Source organism: Aotus nancymaae, unplaced genomic scaffold (assembly GCF_030222135.1).
Source record: "Aotus nancymaae isolate 86718 unplaced genomic scaffold, 86718_ANA_hifiasm-v0.15.2.pri h1tg000014l, whole genome shotgun sequence".
NCBI classification, from domain to species: Eukaryota; Metazoa; Chordata; class Mammalia; order Primates; family Aotidae; genus Aotus; species Aotus nancymaae.
The window spans coordinates 35,667,590-35,685,228 of NW_026988425.1; positions in this window are offsets into that span (position 1 = coordinate 35,667,590).

Consider the following 17,639-nt stretch of genomic DNA (forward strand, 5'->3'; position numbering starts at 1 on the left):
TCAATATTTTTCAAATGTTCTATAATGAATAAATATTTCTCTTATTTTATTTGTTAGTATTTTTTTTTAATTTAAAGACACAGCTTTTCTTAAAAGTATTCTCCTCGGGAAATGCCAGCTACATCATCAGAATTTGAAAAAGAGGAAAAGGGAATACCTTAGAAGGAGTACATAGGAAATGAGAGAAGTTGAGCCTCTGGCTGCTGGCACCTTACTACCACCTCCTCCATGCCTCTTCCCCTTCACCAGTAAGAACATTCCCAACTCAGGACCTGGAGGAGCGAGACAGGAGCTGCTTGTCTTGCAGTAGCAACCATCGGATGGCTCAGATTTTGCCTCTCTGATCCACTTGTGCCAAACTCAAGAGCCAATGACCCAATAAAATGGAATTGTGATGTCCTTTTTCTTCCACTGAACATTTCCTAAATTTCAAATTAGTGAAAGTTGCTGAAAATTGAGTCCCCCCACATAGAAATGATGGCCATACTAGTAATGAACAGTTAGTAAGAGCCAACATTTCCCAGTCCTCACACTGAACAATTTCTCCGAGGCACTGGAACCTGTTTATGTTTGTCTTCACTCATTTGTTCAACAAACTTTCACTGGCCACACATTATGTGACTTTTCCCCAAGCATTGACAATATAGAGGTTTAAAAAAGACAGACCAGCCCCCTGTCCTCACAAAATGTGTCTATAAACTCTCTAGCATTCCTCCCCTCAAACCCTGGAATATGGGCTGGCCTCAGTGACTTGCTACTCATGAATAAAATGCAGCAGAAGTGACACTGTGTCACTTGATAGTAAACAGCAATGAAACTTCTCCTTAGCTTTCTCTGGGATGCTCTGGGAACCCAGTCACTATGCTGCAAAGAAACCCAGGCCATATGGGGAAGCCTCATATAGGTGTTCTGGCTGAGGGTCCCGACTGAGGGCTCAGTTCATGGTCACTATCAGCTACCAAACATGTGAGTGGAGAAGATTTTGAGATGATTCCAACCCAGCCCTCATCTGGCTACAAGTAAATGAGAGACCCTGAATGAAACCTGCCAATCTGAGCAAAGGGAATCTTCCAAACTATGAGAGATAATAATAATAAATAATTATTTGTTTGTTTTACACCACAAGTTTGAGATGGTTTTTTTTTCTGCATCAGTAGATGTGTTTACGGTGTAGCAAGGGAAAGCAGACATTAAATAATTATCCAAAAAAGAAAATTCCATTATAAGAGCACCGTGAGACTCTTCCCTTTCCTGGCTCGCAAGCCAGCACTGCATCCCAGTCCTTCTCTGCACCCTCCCAGCTTCTCTCTCCTTGTTAATGGCATCTCTGTCCTGACAAAAACTAAAACTGCGGCATTTGTGTCATTCTGCACTATTTGTCTCAAACCCATATTTATTTGGTTATCATATCTTGTTGATTCTATTTCCAAAGGTACCTCCCACCTGGCTCCTTCTTTCCCATCCCACCACCACATGGGCCCAGATTGGGCCCTGAGAATCTCATTCCTGGTGTATTGGAATGCCCTCCCCAGTCGGTCTCACAGCCTCCACTCACTGCCTTGTCAATCCATTCTACTCTGCTGTCGGACATCTGTTCCTATATCAGGTCATCCCCAATTTTTCTCTCCCCTGCTCATGAAACTCTACCATCTCTTCTCACTTCCCCTCTCTCTTCTTTTCTCTGCCATCATGGTGTGTGCTTGACTCCACTTCCCACCATGTCTTCTCACAAGACTTTCGGGATTAAGTGATTCCTGCCCAAGAAACAAAAACAAAATTGCCCCATTCCCCAGTGGATTCGGATGAAAATTGGTAATAAAATCAGGTACAACTCCAAAAGGAGACATTGGAGAAGAACCAAGTTGGGTTTATAGGGAACTGCACATGAGATGGCACACAGATTGATGCTGTCTGAAGATCACAATCTGTTACTATACCAAGCTGAAAACGTCACCACGGTCTGGAGAGTTGGACATGTTTTATTGGGAATGTATTTTTCCTCTCTGAACCTATTTTGAAACCGCTGGTTGCCTGAGTTGAGTAATAAATATGTGAGATCTTTTGTTTTAAAAAAAACAAAAAACTTTACCATGTCTTCATGGCCTAACAAACACAGGCTGAATGTCTTAGACCCTTCCCGGCCTGCTGCTCACCTCTGATCTGGCTTTATTTTCCACACAGTTCTGCTACTACCTGCTACACTCTGATAATCTGGACTTCTCCGTACACTCTGAACACCTCTTCTCTTTGATGCCTCTAGCTCTCTATCCCTCCATCTAGATGTTTTCTTCTTTCCTCATGTGTCCCGGAGTCTACCTCCTGTGACTTTCAAGGCTCTTACAGCAGTGATTGTCATCAGTCCTATGGCCAGCGAATAATGATAGCTGTGGCCGAGATGGCTTATGACCCAACATCTTCCACAATGGAAGTTAGGAGTTTTAACTGAGCCCGTGGTCAGCTAGAGACTACAGTTTCCTCCCTTCTAATGCAGATTGGCACAATCAGGTGACTAAGTTCTGGAACATGACATGTAACCAGGAATGAAATGAGCCACTTCTGGGTGATGTCCTTAAAGCATGTCTTCACCCAGCCTTTTACCGTTCTTGCTCGCTGGGACATGCTAAGGGCCAGAGCAACCATCTTGGTCTTAGAGATGGAAGCCACATGTTGAAAATGTGGAGGCCCTCTTACAGCCACAGACTTCCTACCTCTGGACGGAAAGCAGAATAAACCTCTATTATGCTTTGCTACTGGAATTTGGAGTCTCTTTGCTATAGTAGCTTTGTCCATACCCCAACTAATATAATAGTTAATCTTTATATTGAGATTTTTATTATGTGGCAGGGACCCTCCATCATGTTATTTATTCCTCATAATGTCATTGTGAAGAAGATAATACTGAAGATGAAGAAACTGAAGCTCAGAAAAGCTTTGTAACTTGCCCAAAGCCACACAGCTAGCAGGTAATGAAATTAGAACTCAAACCTAAGCCAGATGATTTCATAAATGATACTCTTAATCACTATTTATCCCTTTGCTCTGTTCCACAGCCCTAAAGGCATAGACAGATGTCATTCAGGCTTACCAAGTGTCCTCAAAGCACTTAGGGAAAAAATGCTTTTATATAGTAGATGCTTAATAAATGTTTGTTGAATGAATGATTGATCTTAGGAAAACTTTGTGAAAGTTTCTAACTGAAATAATGTGATACCATTAACTGTTTCTGGTCATTAACAGCCCACATCCCTATTTTATAGAGCCCACTATTCTGGGTACTTAATATCCAACAAATCTCTTCCCAAAGAATACCATGTATTGGAGCACTTTTTGTCCATATCATTATTCATCTTACAATCAACAGAGAGTCTATGTGAGTTGATTGGGAAAAGCATTTAGCCTGTTTCAGTCATCTGCATTTATTTACACAGCTGTTCTTCCCCTTGTTCAAGTAGAAAACTGTGGTTCAGAAATCAGAGACAGAAATAAAATTAGGGGCTTTTTGAAGACTGCTGTGTGGTATCCTACATCCTGGGCTCTCAGCGGGGTTGTGGGGTCCAGAAACTTTCAAAGTCTTTCTTTGTGCTATGTTAAGGGTCCTGGTAGAAAGTGAATAGTGCTGAGAGCTTGGGGCTGTGGGAGAGGTTACTATAAAGAACCGACATCCTACTGGGAGAACTGAATGTGTTCCCCCCTTCAGGGCTCTTATCTGGAGCCCTTTGATAGAAAGGGAATCCAACAGAATGCCTAAACTGTTCTGGGGTTGTCTTCAGCCCTCCCCTGGGAAAACTTTTAGCAAGAAACACAAATCAAGAGGAAGCTAAAGAATAATTTTTTTAAAAAGTCTTCAAACAGCAACAGCCAGGCTTTATTTTTTTCAAGTAAGAGGACAAAAGGAAGAAATTACAGCCAACTTTCTTTCCAATGAAGTCCCATGGACCTCCCAAAATACAACACAGATGCTGTGACACACACTAACACACTCCTCAGCGAAGTGTGCTTGAACTCAGTGGCACTTAGGGAATGATTTTTGAAACTAAAAATTTAAAACAGAAACAAAACACAGAGAAAGAGAGACCATAAAAGCTTATTGTAATCATGGCTTGCACTAACTCTATGGGAGGTTATGCAATAAAGCTGAATTCTTTATCATCAGTATATTCAAAATAAATTCATTCTTCTCTTTCACTTCCAATACTGATATACATTTAAGATTATTCTTCCTCTTATGTGCACTTATCATACTGATGTTGATATATCAGTTTGAAACTAAGCATTGTTTCATGTTAGAACATATGTCTGGCAAGAATGCCCATTCCCTAGAATTTCATGAAGCCGTGTGTCCCAGGAAGAAGTTACATGGGTAGGGGTGCTAAGATGATCCTTCCCCTTAGAGGACATTTAGATTAGGAGGAGCTGGACAAACACTGAAAAAACTTGCTTGACCCCCTGTTGGTCGGTTTTAATGAGGCCAAATCTCACGGAACGGAGGCAGAATGGGCGGAGAGTGGGTGATCAGCCTTGGCTAATTCTAGTTTCTAATTCAGCAAATCAGAGAGGATGCCGGGTCTTCCCCCAATCCAGAGTCAGGGTTTGCTGCAGCAATCCCATGGATGCCATCAAGTGTAACTGCCCAAGGGGAGTTCACCTTGCCCTCTGCCTAGACAGAGCCAATTCATCAAGACAGGGGAATTGCAAGAGAATGAGTAATTCACACAGAGCCGGCTATGCAGGAGACCAGAATTGAATTATTACTCAAATCGGTCTCCCTGGGCATTTGAGGAGCAGAGTTGATGTTTTTGTTTTTTGAGACGGAATCTTGCTCTGTCACCAGGCTGGAGTACAATGGCACAATCTCGGCTCACTGCAACCTCCGCCTCCCAGATTCAAGCAATTCTCCTGCCTCAGCCTCCCGAGTAGCTGGGACTATAGGTGCATGCCAATGCCCAGCTAATTTTTGTATTTTTAGTAGAGACAGAATTTCACCATGTTGGGCCAGGATGGTTTCTATCTCTTGACCTCGTGATCTGCCCGCCTCGGCCTCCCAAAGTGCTGGGATTGCAGGCATGAGCCACCATGCCCGGCCTTAGAGGAACAGAATTTTTAATAACTTGGTGGGTGGGGGGAAGCCAGTGAGCCAGGAGTGCTGATTGGTCAGGGATGAAATCACAGGGAGTCAAAGCTGTTTTCTTGGGCTGAGTCAGTTCCTGGGTGGGGGCCACAGGATGAGACGAGCCAGTTTGTTGATCTGGGTGGTGCCAGCTGATCCATCAAGTGCAGGGTCTGCAAAATTTTTGAATTTTGAATATAAATACATTAACTATTCAAAAGATAAATAAAATGGAAATTATTAAAAAAATACAAATGGTTCACTCTCCTGATGGTGCTAATGGTTTCATAGGTATATAGATATGTCAAGACTTATCAAATTGTACACTTTAAATATGTATAATACTATACCACAGTAAAGCTACTAAAAATATGATAAATGACAAATTTATTGACTATCCAATAAATACTATTGGGATATTTGGCTGCCATTTTAGAAAGTCAAATAGAAAAGTTAGATGCTTACATTACAGCAGACATAAAAACATATTCCAATTGGATTAAAGTGCTACATAAAAAACATAACAAGCTGGGCACAGTGGCATGCACCTGTAGTCTCAGCTACTCAGGAGGCTGAGATAGGAGGATCATTTGAGCCCAGGAGTTCCAGGCCAGCCTGAGCAAAATAGCAAGACTCCATTTCTAAACAAAATAAGCAAATAAAATAAAAAGGAAAACAAAGCAAAGCAAAAGCCCAATTAAAATGTTGAAAGAAAATATTGGAGAGTTACAGTGTATGTTTATTACTTTTGAGTGGGGAAGGCCTTTCCAAGAAATACACAAAGCCTAGAAGCCAAGGAGAAAAAGTGATAATAGCAGACTTCACCACCTAAAATGTAAAGCCTCTGACAAGAAAAGACACCATGAATGAAGTTAATGTCATTGAACAAAGCAGAGGCTGGGCACGGTGGCTCATTCCTGTAATCCCAGAACTTCAGGAGGCTGAGGTGGGTGGCTGGTTTGAGACCAGGAGTTCGAGACCAGCCTGGGCAATGTGGTGAAACCCCATCTCTACAAAAAAATAAAATAAAAATTAATACATATATATCCAGTAGAATAGCATTACACTATCTTTAGAGATAGCAGGGTCCTCCACTATTCTGCACCACAGGCCCCTATCACAGTCTGCTGACAAGCCTTCTCAGAATACAATGAAATGCATAAGTATCTAAAACAAAATGCATAAGATTACAGAGCAAACTGATTACCTTGAAATACAGTTATATGTATATGTGCTTCTTTACTAACAAAATAAGTAAGACAACAAGTGAGGGGACTACCGCAATTTTGATGTCATGGTGAACACAGATGACATCTGGAGATATCTGAAACAATCGTAAGGTGGTATGAAAATATCTGTGATTTCTGTGGGTGACAAAGCCGGGATAATGTTGAAACTCATGTAATTTTCTGCCTGCATCCATTAATTGAAGGAATGGCTAAATTTCAATTAAAGGTTAATGAAAATAAGGAGGTACTGTTTTTCCCATTCAAGTTCACAGACCCCTGGAGCCTATCCACAGAACCTTTGCAGGGCGTCTCCAACCCCACGGGCAGTGCTCCAGGGAAGGATCTTGGCATAACATCAAAAGACAAAGAAATGCAAAGGATAAAATGTAAAAGTCTAATCAAAAGGTACAGCCCCCTGGGGTTGCTTAAAGTTAGGTGCCCTCAAGCCTTCAAATTTATAACAGAGAGACAGAAAGAACACCTTCCTTCACATGGCAGTGTGGAGGTGAGAAGCAGTGCCCTGTGTGCCCAGCTCCATATGTCACACCCAGCCAAAATCTGTAGGCAATGAACAAAACTGACTAGCTGAAAACAGAATTCCAAAAAATTCCCCTCGGAAAGCATCCCCAAATTGCTTGGATGACAAAATTATTTTGTTAGCAGGTATGTATCTGTACTCCTGGGGAGATTTAGAATTAAATGCGGAGGTGAAGTAAATAAAAGACATAGTATTCTTAGCTTGTGCCAAATTAGGGGAGACTCTGAGACTATTTGATGTTTTGAGTTCTTGTAATTTTAAGATAATTTGGCATGTTAGATACCACTTCTGCTTTTTCCTCCCTTATCTTCCTTTCAATTCCTTGATATCTTTTCCACCTCTAGATATTGGAGAGCCCGGGCCCCAGTCCTTATCTATTCTCTCACTACACTCACTCACGCCCTATAGGAACACTATCTATAGCTGATAAAACTAAATGAGGTCTCAAACCAGACCTCTCCCATGAATTCATTCTCTCATATCTACCAGTCTATTCAACTTCTCCCCTCAGTTGTCTCAAATTGTGACTTCCTGCCCTCACCACACCCCACAAGTCTGTTCTCAGTCTTCCCCAAATCAGTAAATTACAACTGCGTTCCTATAGCTACTCAGTCCAAAAACCTTGGTTTTAGAATCATTAAACCTTTTAAAATTTGGCTAACAAAATGAGGCAGAATAATATAATATAAATTGGGTTAGGTATAATACCAGCTTTTCTAATAGTGTTTGATGTACTAGCATATATAATGTTAAATAAAGCAACTTTGACCATTTAATTTTTAGTTATTCCATCCCGTTTTGGTTTTGAATCTTCTCCATCTTCATTCATTGTCACGCTCCCTTGGCATGATTACACAGAGCTTTAAATTCCATGTGTATCACAGGTCCCAGATATAGAGCTCCAGCTTCACCTCTCTCGAGAATGCTGTTGCCATCTAGAGATTTCCATTTGGAGATCTATAAGAATTCAGAGCTCCAGGGCCGGGCGCGGTGGCTCACGCCTGTAATCCCAGCACTTTGGGAGGCCGAGGTGGGTGGATCACGAGGTCAAGAGATCGAGACCATCCTGGTCAACACGGTGAAACCCCGTCTCTACTAAAAATACAAAAAATTAGCTGGGCACGGTGGCGCGTGCCTGTAATCCCAGCTACTCAGGAGGCTGAGGCAGGAGAATTGCCTGAACCCAGGAGGCGGAGGTTGCAGTGAGCCGAGATCGCGCCATTGCACTCCAGCCTGGGTAACAAGAGCGAAACTCTGTCTCAAAAAAAAAAAAAAAAAAGAATTCAGAGCTCCTCATTCCCCTGCACCTAGCTTGAACCTTCAACCCTCCACCTCATTTTAGTTAGTCTATTTACCTACTTGCTCAAGCCTAAAACTTCAGCTTTATCTTTCACAGCTCTCTTTTCTGATTTTGTCTAATTTTTCATCAAATCCTCACAGTTCTTCCAAACCATATCCCTAAATTGTAGCATTTCTCCCTATCTTTATTGTTAGTCACCTTAAGCCAAGGTGACTTAATCCAAGATTAGTCACCTTAATCCAAGCCACCAACATCTCTCACTGGGCCTTTTCCAATGGCCTTCTAGGTGGTCTCTCACCCTACTAACCATTTTCCACAAAGCAAGCCAGTTAGCCTTAAAAAAAAAAAAAAAAAAAAAGCCAACTGGGCACAGTGGCCCACCTGTAATCCCAGCACTTTGGGAGGCTGAGGTGGGTGGATCACCTGAAGTTGAGAGTCTGAGACCAGCCTGACCAACAATGGAGAAACCCCATCTCCACTACAAATATAATTTTTTTTTTTTTTGGATGGAGAAGTTTGCTTTTGCTGCCCAGGCTGGAGTGCAATAGCATGATCTCAGCTCACCACAACCTCTGCCTCTTGGGTTCAAGCAATTCTCCTGCCTCAGCCTCCCGAGTAGCTGGGATTACAGGCATGCGCCACCACCCCCGGCTAATTTTGTACTTTTAGTAGAGACGGGGTTTCTCCATGTTGATCAGGCTGGTCTCAAACTTCTGACCGCAGGTGATCCACCCGCCTCGGCCTCCCAAAGCTCTGGGATTACAGGCGTGAGCCATAGCACCCGGCCTTCATTCTTCTTCATGAAGTTCTATGATGGCTTCCTATTTCACTCAGAGTGAGATCCCAAGTCGTTTCTTAAAGCAGTGTGCATTTATTTGTTTGGGGTCTGTCTCCCCCAGCCAGAATGTAAGTTCCATGAGAGTCAAGACCTCCTCTTCTCTGTTCACCACTTTATCCACAGCACCTTAAACACTGCCAGGCAGAGTGGGGCTCAAGAAATACTTGTAGCACAAAAAAGGAATAAACTGCTGAATGTGGAGTGAAGGCTAGGAGCATAAAGCAGTGGAGGAAGGAGGGCAACACGAACATTTTAATCTATATTTTGTACACTTTTGCAAAGAGAGGTTTTGAAAACTTCAGTCTTCAAAAATCTAAAAAGGAAAGAAAATTTATTTAAACTTGTTAACAAGTCCAAGCTCTGTATAATGACTGAAAGGGCAAGAGAATCAGATAGCAAAATCCGTGGGGCCAATGTGGGTAGAGCTGAAAAATCTGGAAATGTTAAATAGACTTTAAGAGGAAGATTGGAGCTGGGTGTGGTGGCTCTTACTTGTAATCCCAGCACTTTGGGAGGCCAAGATGGGAGGATCACCTGAGTCCAGGAGTTCCAGACCAGCCTGGGCAACACAGCCAGACCTCCATCTCTAAAAAAAATAAATTTCAAAATTAAGAGGAAGAACAGATAGATGTCATGCTCTAGTCTGCACTGACTTTGTAATGAGAATCAAATCCCAGCTTTGGCCGGATACTGTATCCCTGAAGAACATCTGTGCCCTTGCCCACTCTTTGCCATTTTCTCATCCTCACAACATCAGTTTCAACTCATACAGCCAATAGGCATTTAAAAATGTCCAGCAAGGTCCTCTTGAATTATGATACACCGAAGGAAGGGTTTTCTTCCATAAAGCCTCAACATCTCCAAATAAAGATTGCAATCTAATCAAAAAGACCCAAGAGAATACTTCAAAATGGACAATTAGCAACCTATAAATTCTGCCTAGCTGGAAGCTCCAGACTTAGAGGACTTGTGGATTTGTGATGATTTTCTTCTGTCTGTGATGAGGAATTGGGAAGACCAGACATTCCTGGTAAGTAAAGGAAATGTCAGAGAGGAAGATCCAGGATTAGCAGTAAGTGCCTCTTGACAAGGGCCAGTTTTGGAAAGGTAGGATTTGCTAGTGCCTGGCTATAGTAATGAGTTTGCAGGAAATGACTGATGGAAAGCTGGGTTAACCTGGAGTAAATTTACCCCTCAGCAGGCCTCCTTTCCTTAACTCCATCCGCACATATTTTAATCAAGAGGAAAACCCCCAGGGTGGGATTAGACAGAGACCATATTTTAATCACTAAACTTCTTCACAGCAATAGGCCTCACCCAATGGTCCCAACTTCCTGGAAGAATCTGAAAGCAGAACTGGGGTTTTGGCAGGGCAGGGGGAGTTGGAACTCTGAATCCTTTGAGATTTAATGGTGGAAAGGTGCAAGTCCAAGTAGCTCTCTAGAAAGGAGGGACTCCAGCTACCCTGTGCAAGGTTTGAGGGGTGACTTCCATCTTAAATATTACATTTGAGAAACAGCAGACACCTAAAAAGGGGTTCCCTAATAAAATTATTCACTCTCTTCTACATCTGGTGAAAGGTGCTTCTTCTAGTCTTGTCTGTCTGCCTTGTGAGTGTTAGCAATTGTGATGACTTGGTGAATCTATTGCACTCTAAGACCGGTCTTTCTCTGATGGAAGAGAAGAAAAACCAGGGTTTTGATCCAAGCATGGATGGGGGCTGTTTCTGCTGATTGATATCCTGGAATATGGAAGAATGTTGGCCACCTGGGGGTTGCCGCTGTGGTATCTGTGTCACATTGGGATGTTTGGGCTTTTTGGTTTGTTTGGTTGTTCTTTTGTTTTTGGCTCATAGAGATTGGGTAATTCTTGGAAGGTCTTAGAAGGCTGATTTTGTTGTGGTTGGTGTTACTGCTCATTCTGCGGGATACTAGAAAAAAGACTTTAGGTCCAAAGTGCACTAACGCAAACCTACTTTTGATTTTGAAAGTCACACCGAAAACGTCTTTTCAGCCAGAGAAATGCTGTGACTGCCTTGTCAAAAAGCAGGGTATACATCTTGTTCCTGCTTTATTCCCACTCCTCAGCTGCCCAGACTTGGAACTCTCTCTCTCTCCTCAGCCTTTTCTCTGGCCTCTTGCCGTGTGTAAACTGCCATCTGGACCCCCTTGCAGTCCCCTCACAGGACTTGTCTTGTTCCTGCCATTTCTACCTGGCACGCCTCTCCCTCGCTACTCCTAACTCCAGAAAACCTTCCTCATCTTTAGAGTTCGTTCTGAAATGCTGCCTCTTCCTGAAATGAATGCATGTCTGTCCTGGCCGCTGGGGGATTTTGTTTTCATCTCTCTCATGAGGGCTTCCTCTGTCACGTATTTCTTTGTTGTTGTTGTTGACACGGAGTCTCGCTCTGTCGTGCAGCGGGGCGATCTCGGCTCACCGCAACCTCCGCCTCCCGGGTTCAAGCGATTCTCCTGCCTCAGCCTCCTGAGTAGCTGGGGGTACAGGCGCTCGCCACCATGCCCGGTTAATTTTTATTTTATTTTTAGTAGAGACGGGGTTTCACCATGTTGATCAGGCTGGTCTCGAGCTCCTGATCTCGTGATCCGCCCTCCTCGGCCTCCCCGAGTTGCTGGCCCAGCCCTCCGTCATGTATTTCATTGCGCAGGTTTTCCCTGTCATACTGTGAGATCCTTGAGGACTGCGGCCATTTTGCCCCACTTTGTGTATCCCACCTTCCCTCGAGTGCCTTCAAATATAGTGGGAATCTGTGGAATTCTGAGGGCGATATTTTCATCCGGACTGTTAGTCTCAGCAAAGCAGAATTGTGTAGCACGTAAATTCCTAGGTTTTGAATGCAAGAGGCCTGGGGTAGAATCTTGGTACAAGCACCTAACCAGCTTGTGACCTTGGAGGTTGCTAATTCTCTGAGAATCTCAACTCCTTCATTGGGAAAACGTGAATAATAAAACTTAGGAACAATGGGATTGTTGTGACAAGTAAATGAGGCAAATAGAAAACACTCGGCATGGTGCCTGCCACATAAGTCTTTTCAAAAAGACTTAATAAGTGGTAGCTATTTTATTATTATTGCTATTATCATTAGCAGTAAACTTCTGTGCAGAGACCAAAATATTCTTACCACAAGTTAATCTATTTAAATAAATTAGGAGTGATTGTGCTGGAGACGGGATTTTCATCAGCCCTGCCAATTCTTTTTCCAAAGACTCTTCTATAAAGAACAGTCACTTTCTAACAGTGCTGACCAATAGAAATATAATGTGAGTCATATATATATAATTTAGAATTTTCTACTAGTTACATTAAAAGAAGCAAAAAAAAAAAAAGCAAGTGAAATTAATTTTTTTCTTTGTCACCCTGGCTGGAGTGCAGTGGCATGAACACGGCTCACTGCAGCCTTAACCTCCTGGGCTCAAGTGATCCTCTCATCTCAGGCCCTTAAGTAGCTGGGACTATAGGTGCCTGCCATCATGCCCAGCTAATTTTTTATTTTTTGTAGATACTGGGACTGGGTTTTGTCATGTTGCTCCGGCTGATCTTGAACTTCTGGGCTCAAGTAATCCACCAACCTTGGCCTCCCAAAGTGCTGGGATTACAAGTGTGAGCCACTGTGCCCAATCAAAGTTAATTTTAAAATATATTATTTAACTAAATATATCCAAAATATTACCATTACAACATGAAGTCAACAGAAGTATTAATGAGATATTTTACATTTTGGGGGTACTAAGTTTTCAAAATCCAGTGTATATGTAACACACGAAACAGCGCATCTCAAATCCTACCAACTCTAATCAAGGGCTCAGTGGTTACTGGCTAGTGGTTACCATATTGGGCAGCACAGATTTATAACATAGAATTTGAAAACCTTCATAAATGAATCCTATCATTCCAGGCTTTCACAGAATGTAGTTGGTACTACAAGACAATGTGTTTCTCTGAAAATGATTAGGACTGGGAGTGCCAGCACTAGGCTCTGGTCTGGACTCTGCCATTTACTTGGATAACTTTGCGTAAACCATTAAATTTGGCAGTTTTATTTCCTGCATTTGTCCTGGGACTTAGCTAGGTCACAAAGCACAAAAAAATAGGACTGGTCTCTTCCAGTCTGTCTCATTGCTACCTACTGTCCCTAGGAATAGGCCTAAGACCTGAGATAGAAACCCCTGCGCATCCTGAGGTTGAACTTTTTGTTTGTTTGTTTGTTTTTGAGATGGAGTCTAGCTCTGTTGCTCAGGCTGGAGTGCAGTGTCACGATCTCAGCTCACTGTAACCTCCACCTCCCAAGTTCAAGCAATTCTCCTGCCTCAGCCTCCCAGGTAGCTGGGATTACAGGCTCCCAATGCCATGTCCAGCTAATTTTTGTATTTTTAGTAGAGACAGGGTTTCACCATGTTGGTCAGGCTGGTCTCAAACTCCTGACCTCGTGATCCGCCCACCTCAGCCTCCCAAAGTGCTGGGATTATAAGCGTGAGCCACTGCGCCCAGCCCTGTGGTTGAACTTTTAAAACAAGCCATGTTTTGAAGATTTGTTGATTGATTGATTGATTGATTGAGATGAAGTTTCCCTCTTGTTCTCAGTTTATGGCAACCTCCGCTTCCCGGTTCACGCAATTCTCCTGCCTCAGCCTCCCAAGTAGCTGGGATTACAGGCATGTGACACCATTTATTAATTGAGGTATCATGAATACTGTGGAGTTCTTGGAATTTAATTCATGCTTTTTGTTTTTTGCCCCAGAGGTTATTCCAGTTTATGGGAATTTCATTCTTCGAATTTGAATACTTGGAGTTAGCTGATCCAGTCATTTCCAAATCTTGCCCCAACAACTTGGAACACACTCAGGGTCCAGATGCTGGTGGTTGGAGTTAGGGAAGAGACAGGAGGAGGGGAAGCTAGAGGAAGGGTGAATCGCTGGATCTCAGCTCCCGACCCCCTCTTCAGGTTTATAGCTGATATGTCATATTGCTTGTTTCATCATGAGATTTGATTGAAACAAAGGGTTAAAAAAATTGAAACCCAGAGCTCACCTCACTCTTCAGTTTAGAGGAGAGGATCTCTTACAATACTGTATTTGCCCAACCTTGCGCCACTCAGGTCTCCTGACCCCCAGTCTCCATGCAATTTTCTCTAATGTCACATGACCTACCCTGATTTCACCTGTTGATTATTAAGCGATTTTGAAGAATCTACTGGACTTCAGCAAACTGAGGCCTGTGGTAGGAGTGAACTAGTCATCCTGCGTTGATTCTATTTCAGCAAGTGTGATCCTTCCTTCCTTCCTGGGGAGGCAGCAGGATGAGAAAGGAGGCTTGCATTTCCTTCTCATGGCTCAAAAATGAACTGCCTCATAAGGCAATAGGAATTCCCTGCCTGGCCAAGGAAAAGGGGATTGTTAAGCATTCTGAAGTCTTTCTTCCCTGGTCTTTCATCTTAGAATCAATCCATAGGCACAGCATTCACAGAAGATGGAATTTGACTCAGGAGCACAGCCCAAATCTTGAATGTATGTTTTAACACATAAACTAACTTTATTCTAACCTTACCCCTCAGATTACTATAACAGTGTCCAATGTCCAAGAATTATTTCAGCCACCAAAGTTGATTTGTGCTCAAGACCCAGTTTCCACCATTCACTCTGTTTTCTCAACCCAAAACTGCATTTTCTGTTGCTTTAAAAATTTGCATATTTTCTCAGTGCCTGTTTCTGACTTACAATAAACAATGCCCAGACCTCCTGCCAAAAAAATGTCCAAATGTGAAATAGTTGCTATAATAGTCGTTTTTGTGATGGCAACTTTGAGCTGTGTGCTTTTAAATTATAATTACTTTTTTTCCTCACAAAAGATGTGTATCTGTCTTGATTGCTGTAATTATGATTCTATACCAGCAAACAGTTATAAAAGATTCATGTCATCACTGTGCTTCATAAAACCCTTGCCCTTCAATAAGCTTCCTTTGGTGACTGCATTATGTTTGTGTTTAATTTGTGGCAGGGAAATTCTAATGAGACGCCATTAATCACTGAGTGTATATAAAAATCTGTGTCCTTAACTAAACAGACCAAAGTGGATATGGCAAGCCAGTTATTGGCATGACATGATTTAGAATCAGAAAAGAGACTTGAGAAAAACAATCTAGTCTAACCTAGTTTTATGGATGACATTCAGAATTGGGAAGGGAGAGCATATGGCTTAGTGACTGCACACATAATGGGACCAGGAGCCCAAAGATCCAGGTTCGAAACCTGAACTTGACACTGAGGAATTATGGCACAAACAGACTTGACTTTCTCATTCATCCTCGCTTCCCAGCTGTGATGTGTAGAATCCACACATTGAGGAGATGCCTCACCCAGGGACCTACTTGGGGGGCAAGTCTTAGAATTGGAAATAGTTGCTATAATAGTCGTTTTTGTGATGGCAACTTTGAGCTGTGTGCTCACAGCTTTGAGCTGTGTCTGTCACCCAGGGACCTACCTGGGGGGCAAGAAAACAGGGATGCTGAGGTAGTCTGTGACTCCCATCCACCCCCCATTCAATTAGAGCAGCCACACTTGGATCTATTTTACATTGTAATGACTGAAGAAGGAACTTACTGGCTTTTTCTTTTCCTCTTAAATTTGATGTTTACTGACTTCCTTTCTCCAAGTCTTAGAATTGGAAGTAGACTGGTGACCCATCTCATGTCTGTGACTGTGTTGCATCTGTTTATTGGTGCAGCAACTCTTTACTGAGCACCTTCCATTCTGGCTCCTGAGTATGCAGTCGTTATCCATATAGACCCTGCCCTCCAAGAGCCTGCAGTCTAGACAGGGAGAATTGCAGCACAAAGTAGTAATAACTCTGGAAATTTAAACCCAGGAGGCCTTGGGAGCACATAGGAAGGGCAGCCAAGCCTGTTGGATTTGGGGAGTGGGAGGAGTTTAGAGTTGACTCCCCAGAAGAAATACAGATGGTAGGCCTTCCTTTTAATGTTCTTTCCTTTCTTTTCTGTCTTTAATAAAAACTCCTAGGCTGGTGGATCATGAGGTCAAGAGATCGAGACCATCCTGGTCAACATGGTGAAACCCCGTCTCTACTAATACAAAAAATTAGCTGGGCATGGTAGCGCGTGCCTGTAATCCCAGCTACTCAGGAGGCTGAGACGGGAGAATTGCCTGAACCCAGGAGGCGAAGGTTGCAGTGAGCCGAGATCGCGCCATTGCACTCCAGCCTGGGTAACAAGCGAAATTCCGTCTCAAAAAAAAAAAAAAAAAAAAAACTCCTGGGGGCTTCTTTTGGGAAAATATGAGAAATCAACATAAAGAACTCTTGTCTTAGCGCTGACTATAAGCCTGCGCATATATTACTCAATCCCTACTGATCTCCAACATCTGGGACTACAGGACCAGTAATAATAGAGTAGAATAGATCTCAAAGTACTATCACAAAGATAAAATTACAGAATGTGTGTAGAAGTATTTATAAAACTATAAAGCCCTGTAAAAAATATCTACTGAGGCTTCAATTCCAATTAACCTACGTAATCTTTCCCAGCTAGACTGATTCTGGTTCTACATAGGCTTGACTCATGTTGAACAACTGGGGAAAATGTCACTTTTCAATATAACTAATAATTGAGTGGCCAGGCCCGGTGGCTCACACCTGTAATCCCAGCACTTTGTGAGGCTGAGGCGGGTAGATTATGAGGTCAGGAATTCGAGACCAGCCTGGCCAACATGGTGAAACACCGTCTCTACTAAAAATACAAAAACAAGACGGATGTGGTGGCACACGCCTGTAGTCCCAGCTACTCGGGAGGCTGAAGTGGGAAAATCGCTTGAACCCGGGAGGCGGAGGTTGCAGTGAGCCAAGACCATACCTTCCTTTGTACTCTAGCCTGAGTGACAGAATGAGACACGGTCTCAAAAAAAAAAAAAGTTAAAAATAAATAAATAATAATTGATAACAATAACACTTGTGAAGCCTTCATTAAAAAGTAGACCCTCTTTAGCTTTAGAATGGAGAAAACACGTTGATTTTTAAGGCATCATTACGTCCACCTGTTGGCTCACTTGTAATAAAAATAATAGTTGTTGTAACTTCTCGCTATGTAGGAATCTATGTGAGGAGGTTCCTCTTGCTGGTCTTCACCTTTGTGTTGGGGTTCCTGAGGCCTCTGCCCTTGCTCAGACCTCTTTTGAAACCCCATCAGAGGTCAAAACTGAAGAACTTGCTAGAGCCTCATGCTGATAACTAAGGTGAGTGAAGTGGGCTGGAGAGTGCACACTCCACCTACAGGAGGCAGCGTTGGCTCAGTGTCAGCCTACCCCTTCAGGGGCCTCGATATTCTGAAATGGTCACTATTTTTCAATATGAATGTGAACTTACCAAGTTTGTAAATGCTCCTCCTGTGCCTTGACTTCCTAACCCAAGTCTTAGTCACTTCATGGCTTTGCATTTTACCTAAAATGAAAATTACCCCTCTGCTTAAATCCTGTGGCTGGCTCCCCATTGACTAGGAGTGGAGTGCAAGTTGTAAGTTTGGTGTTGACCCCTACTGGCCTGCTCTCCAGCAGGAACCGATACTGGCTCCCTGCCATGTCACACTATGCCCGCTGTGTGCAGGC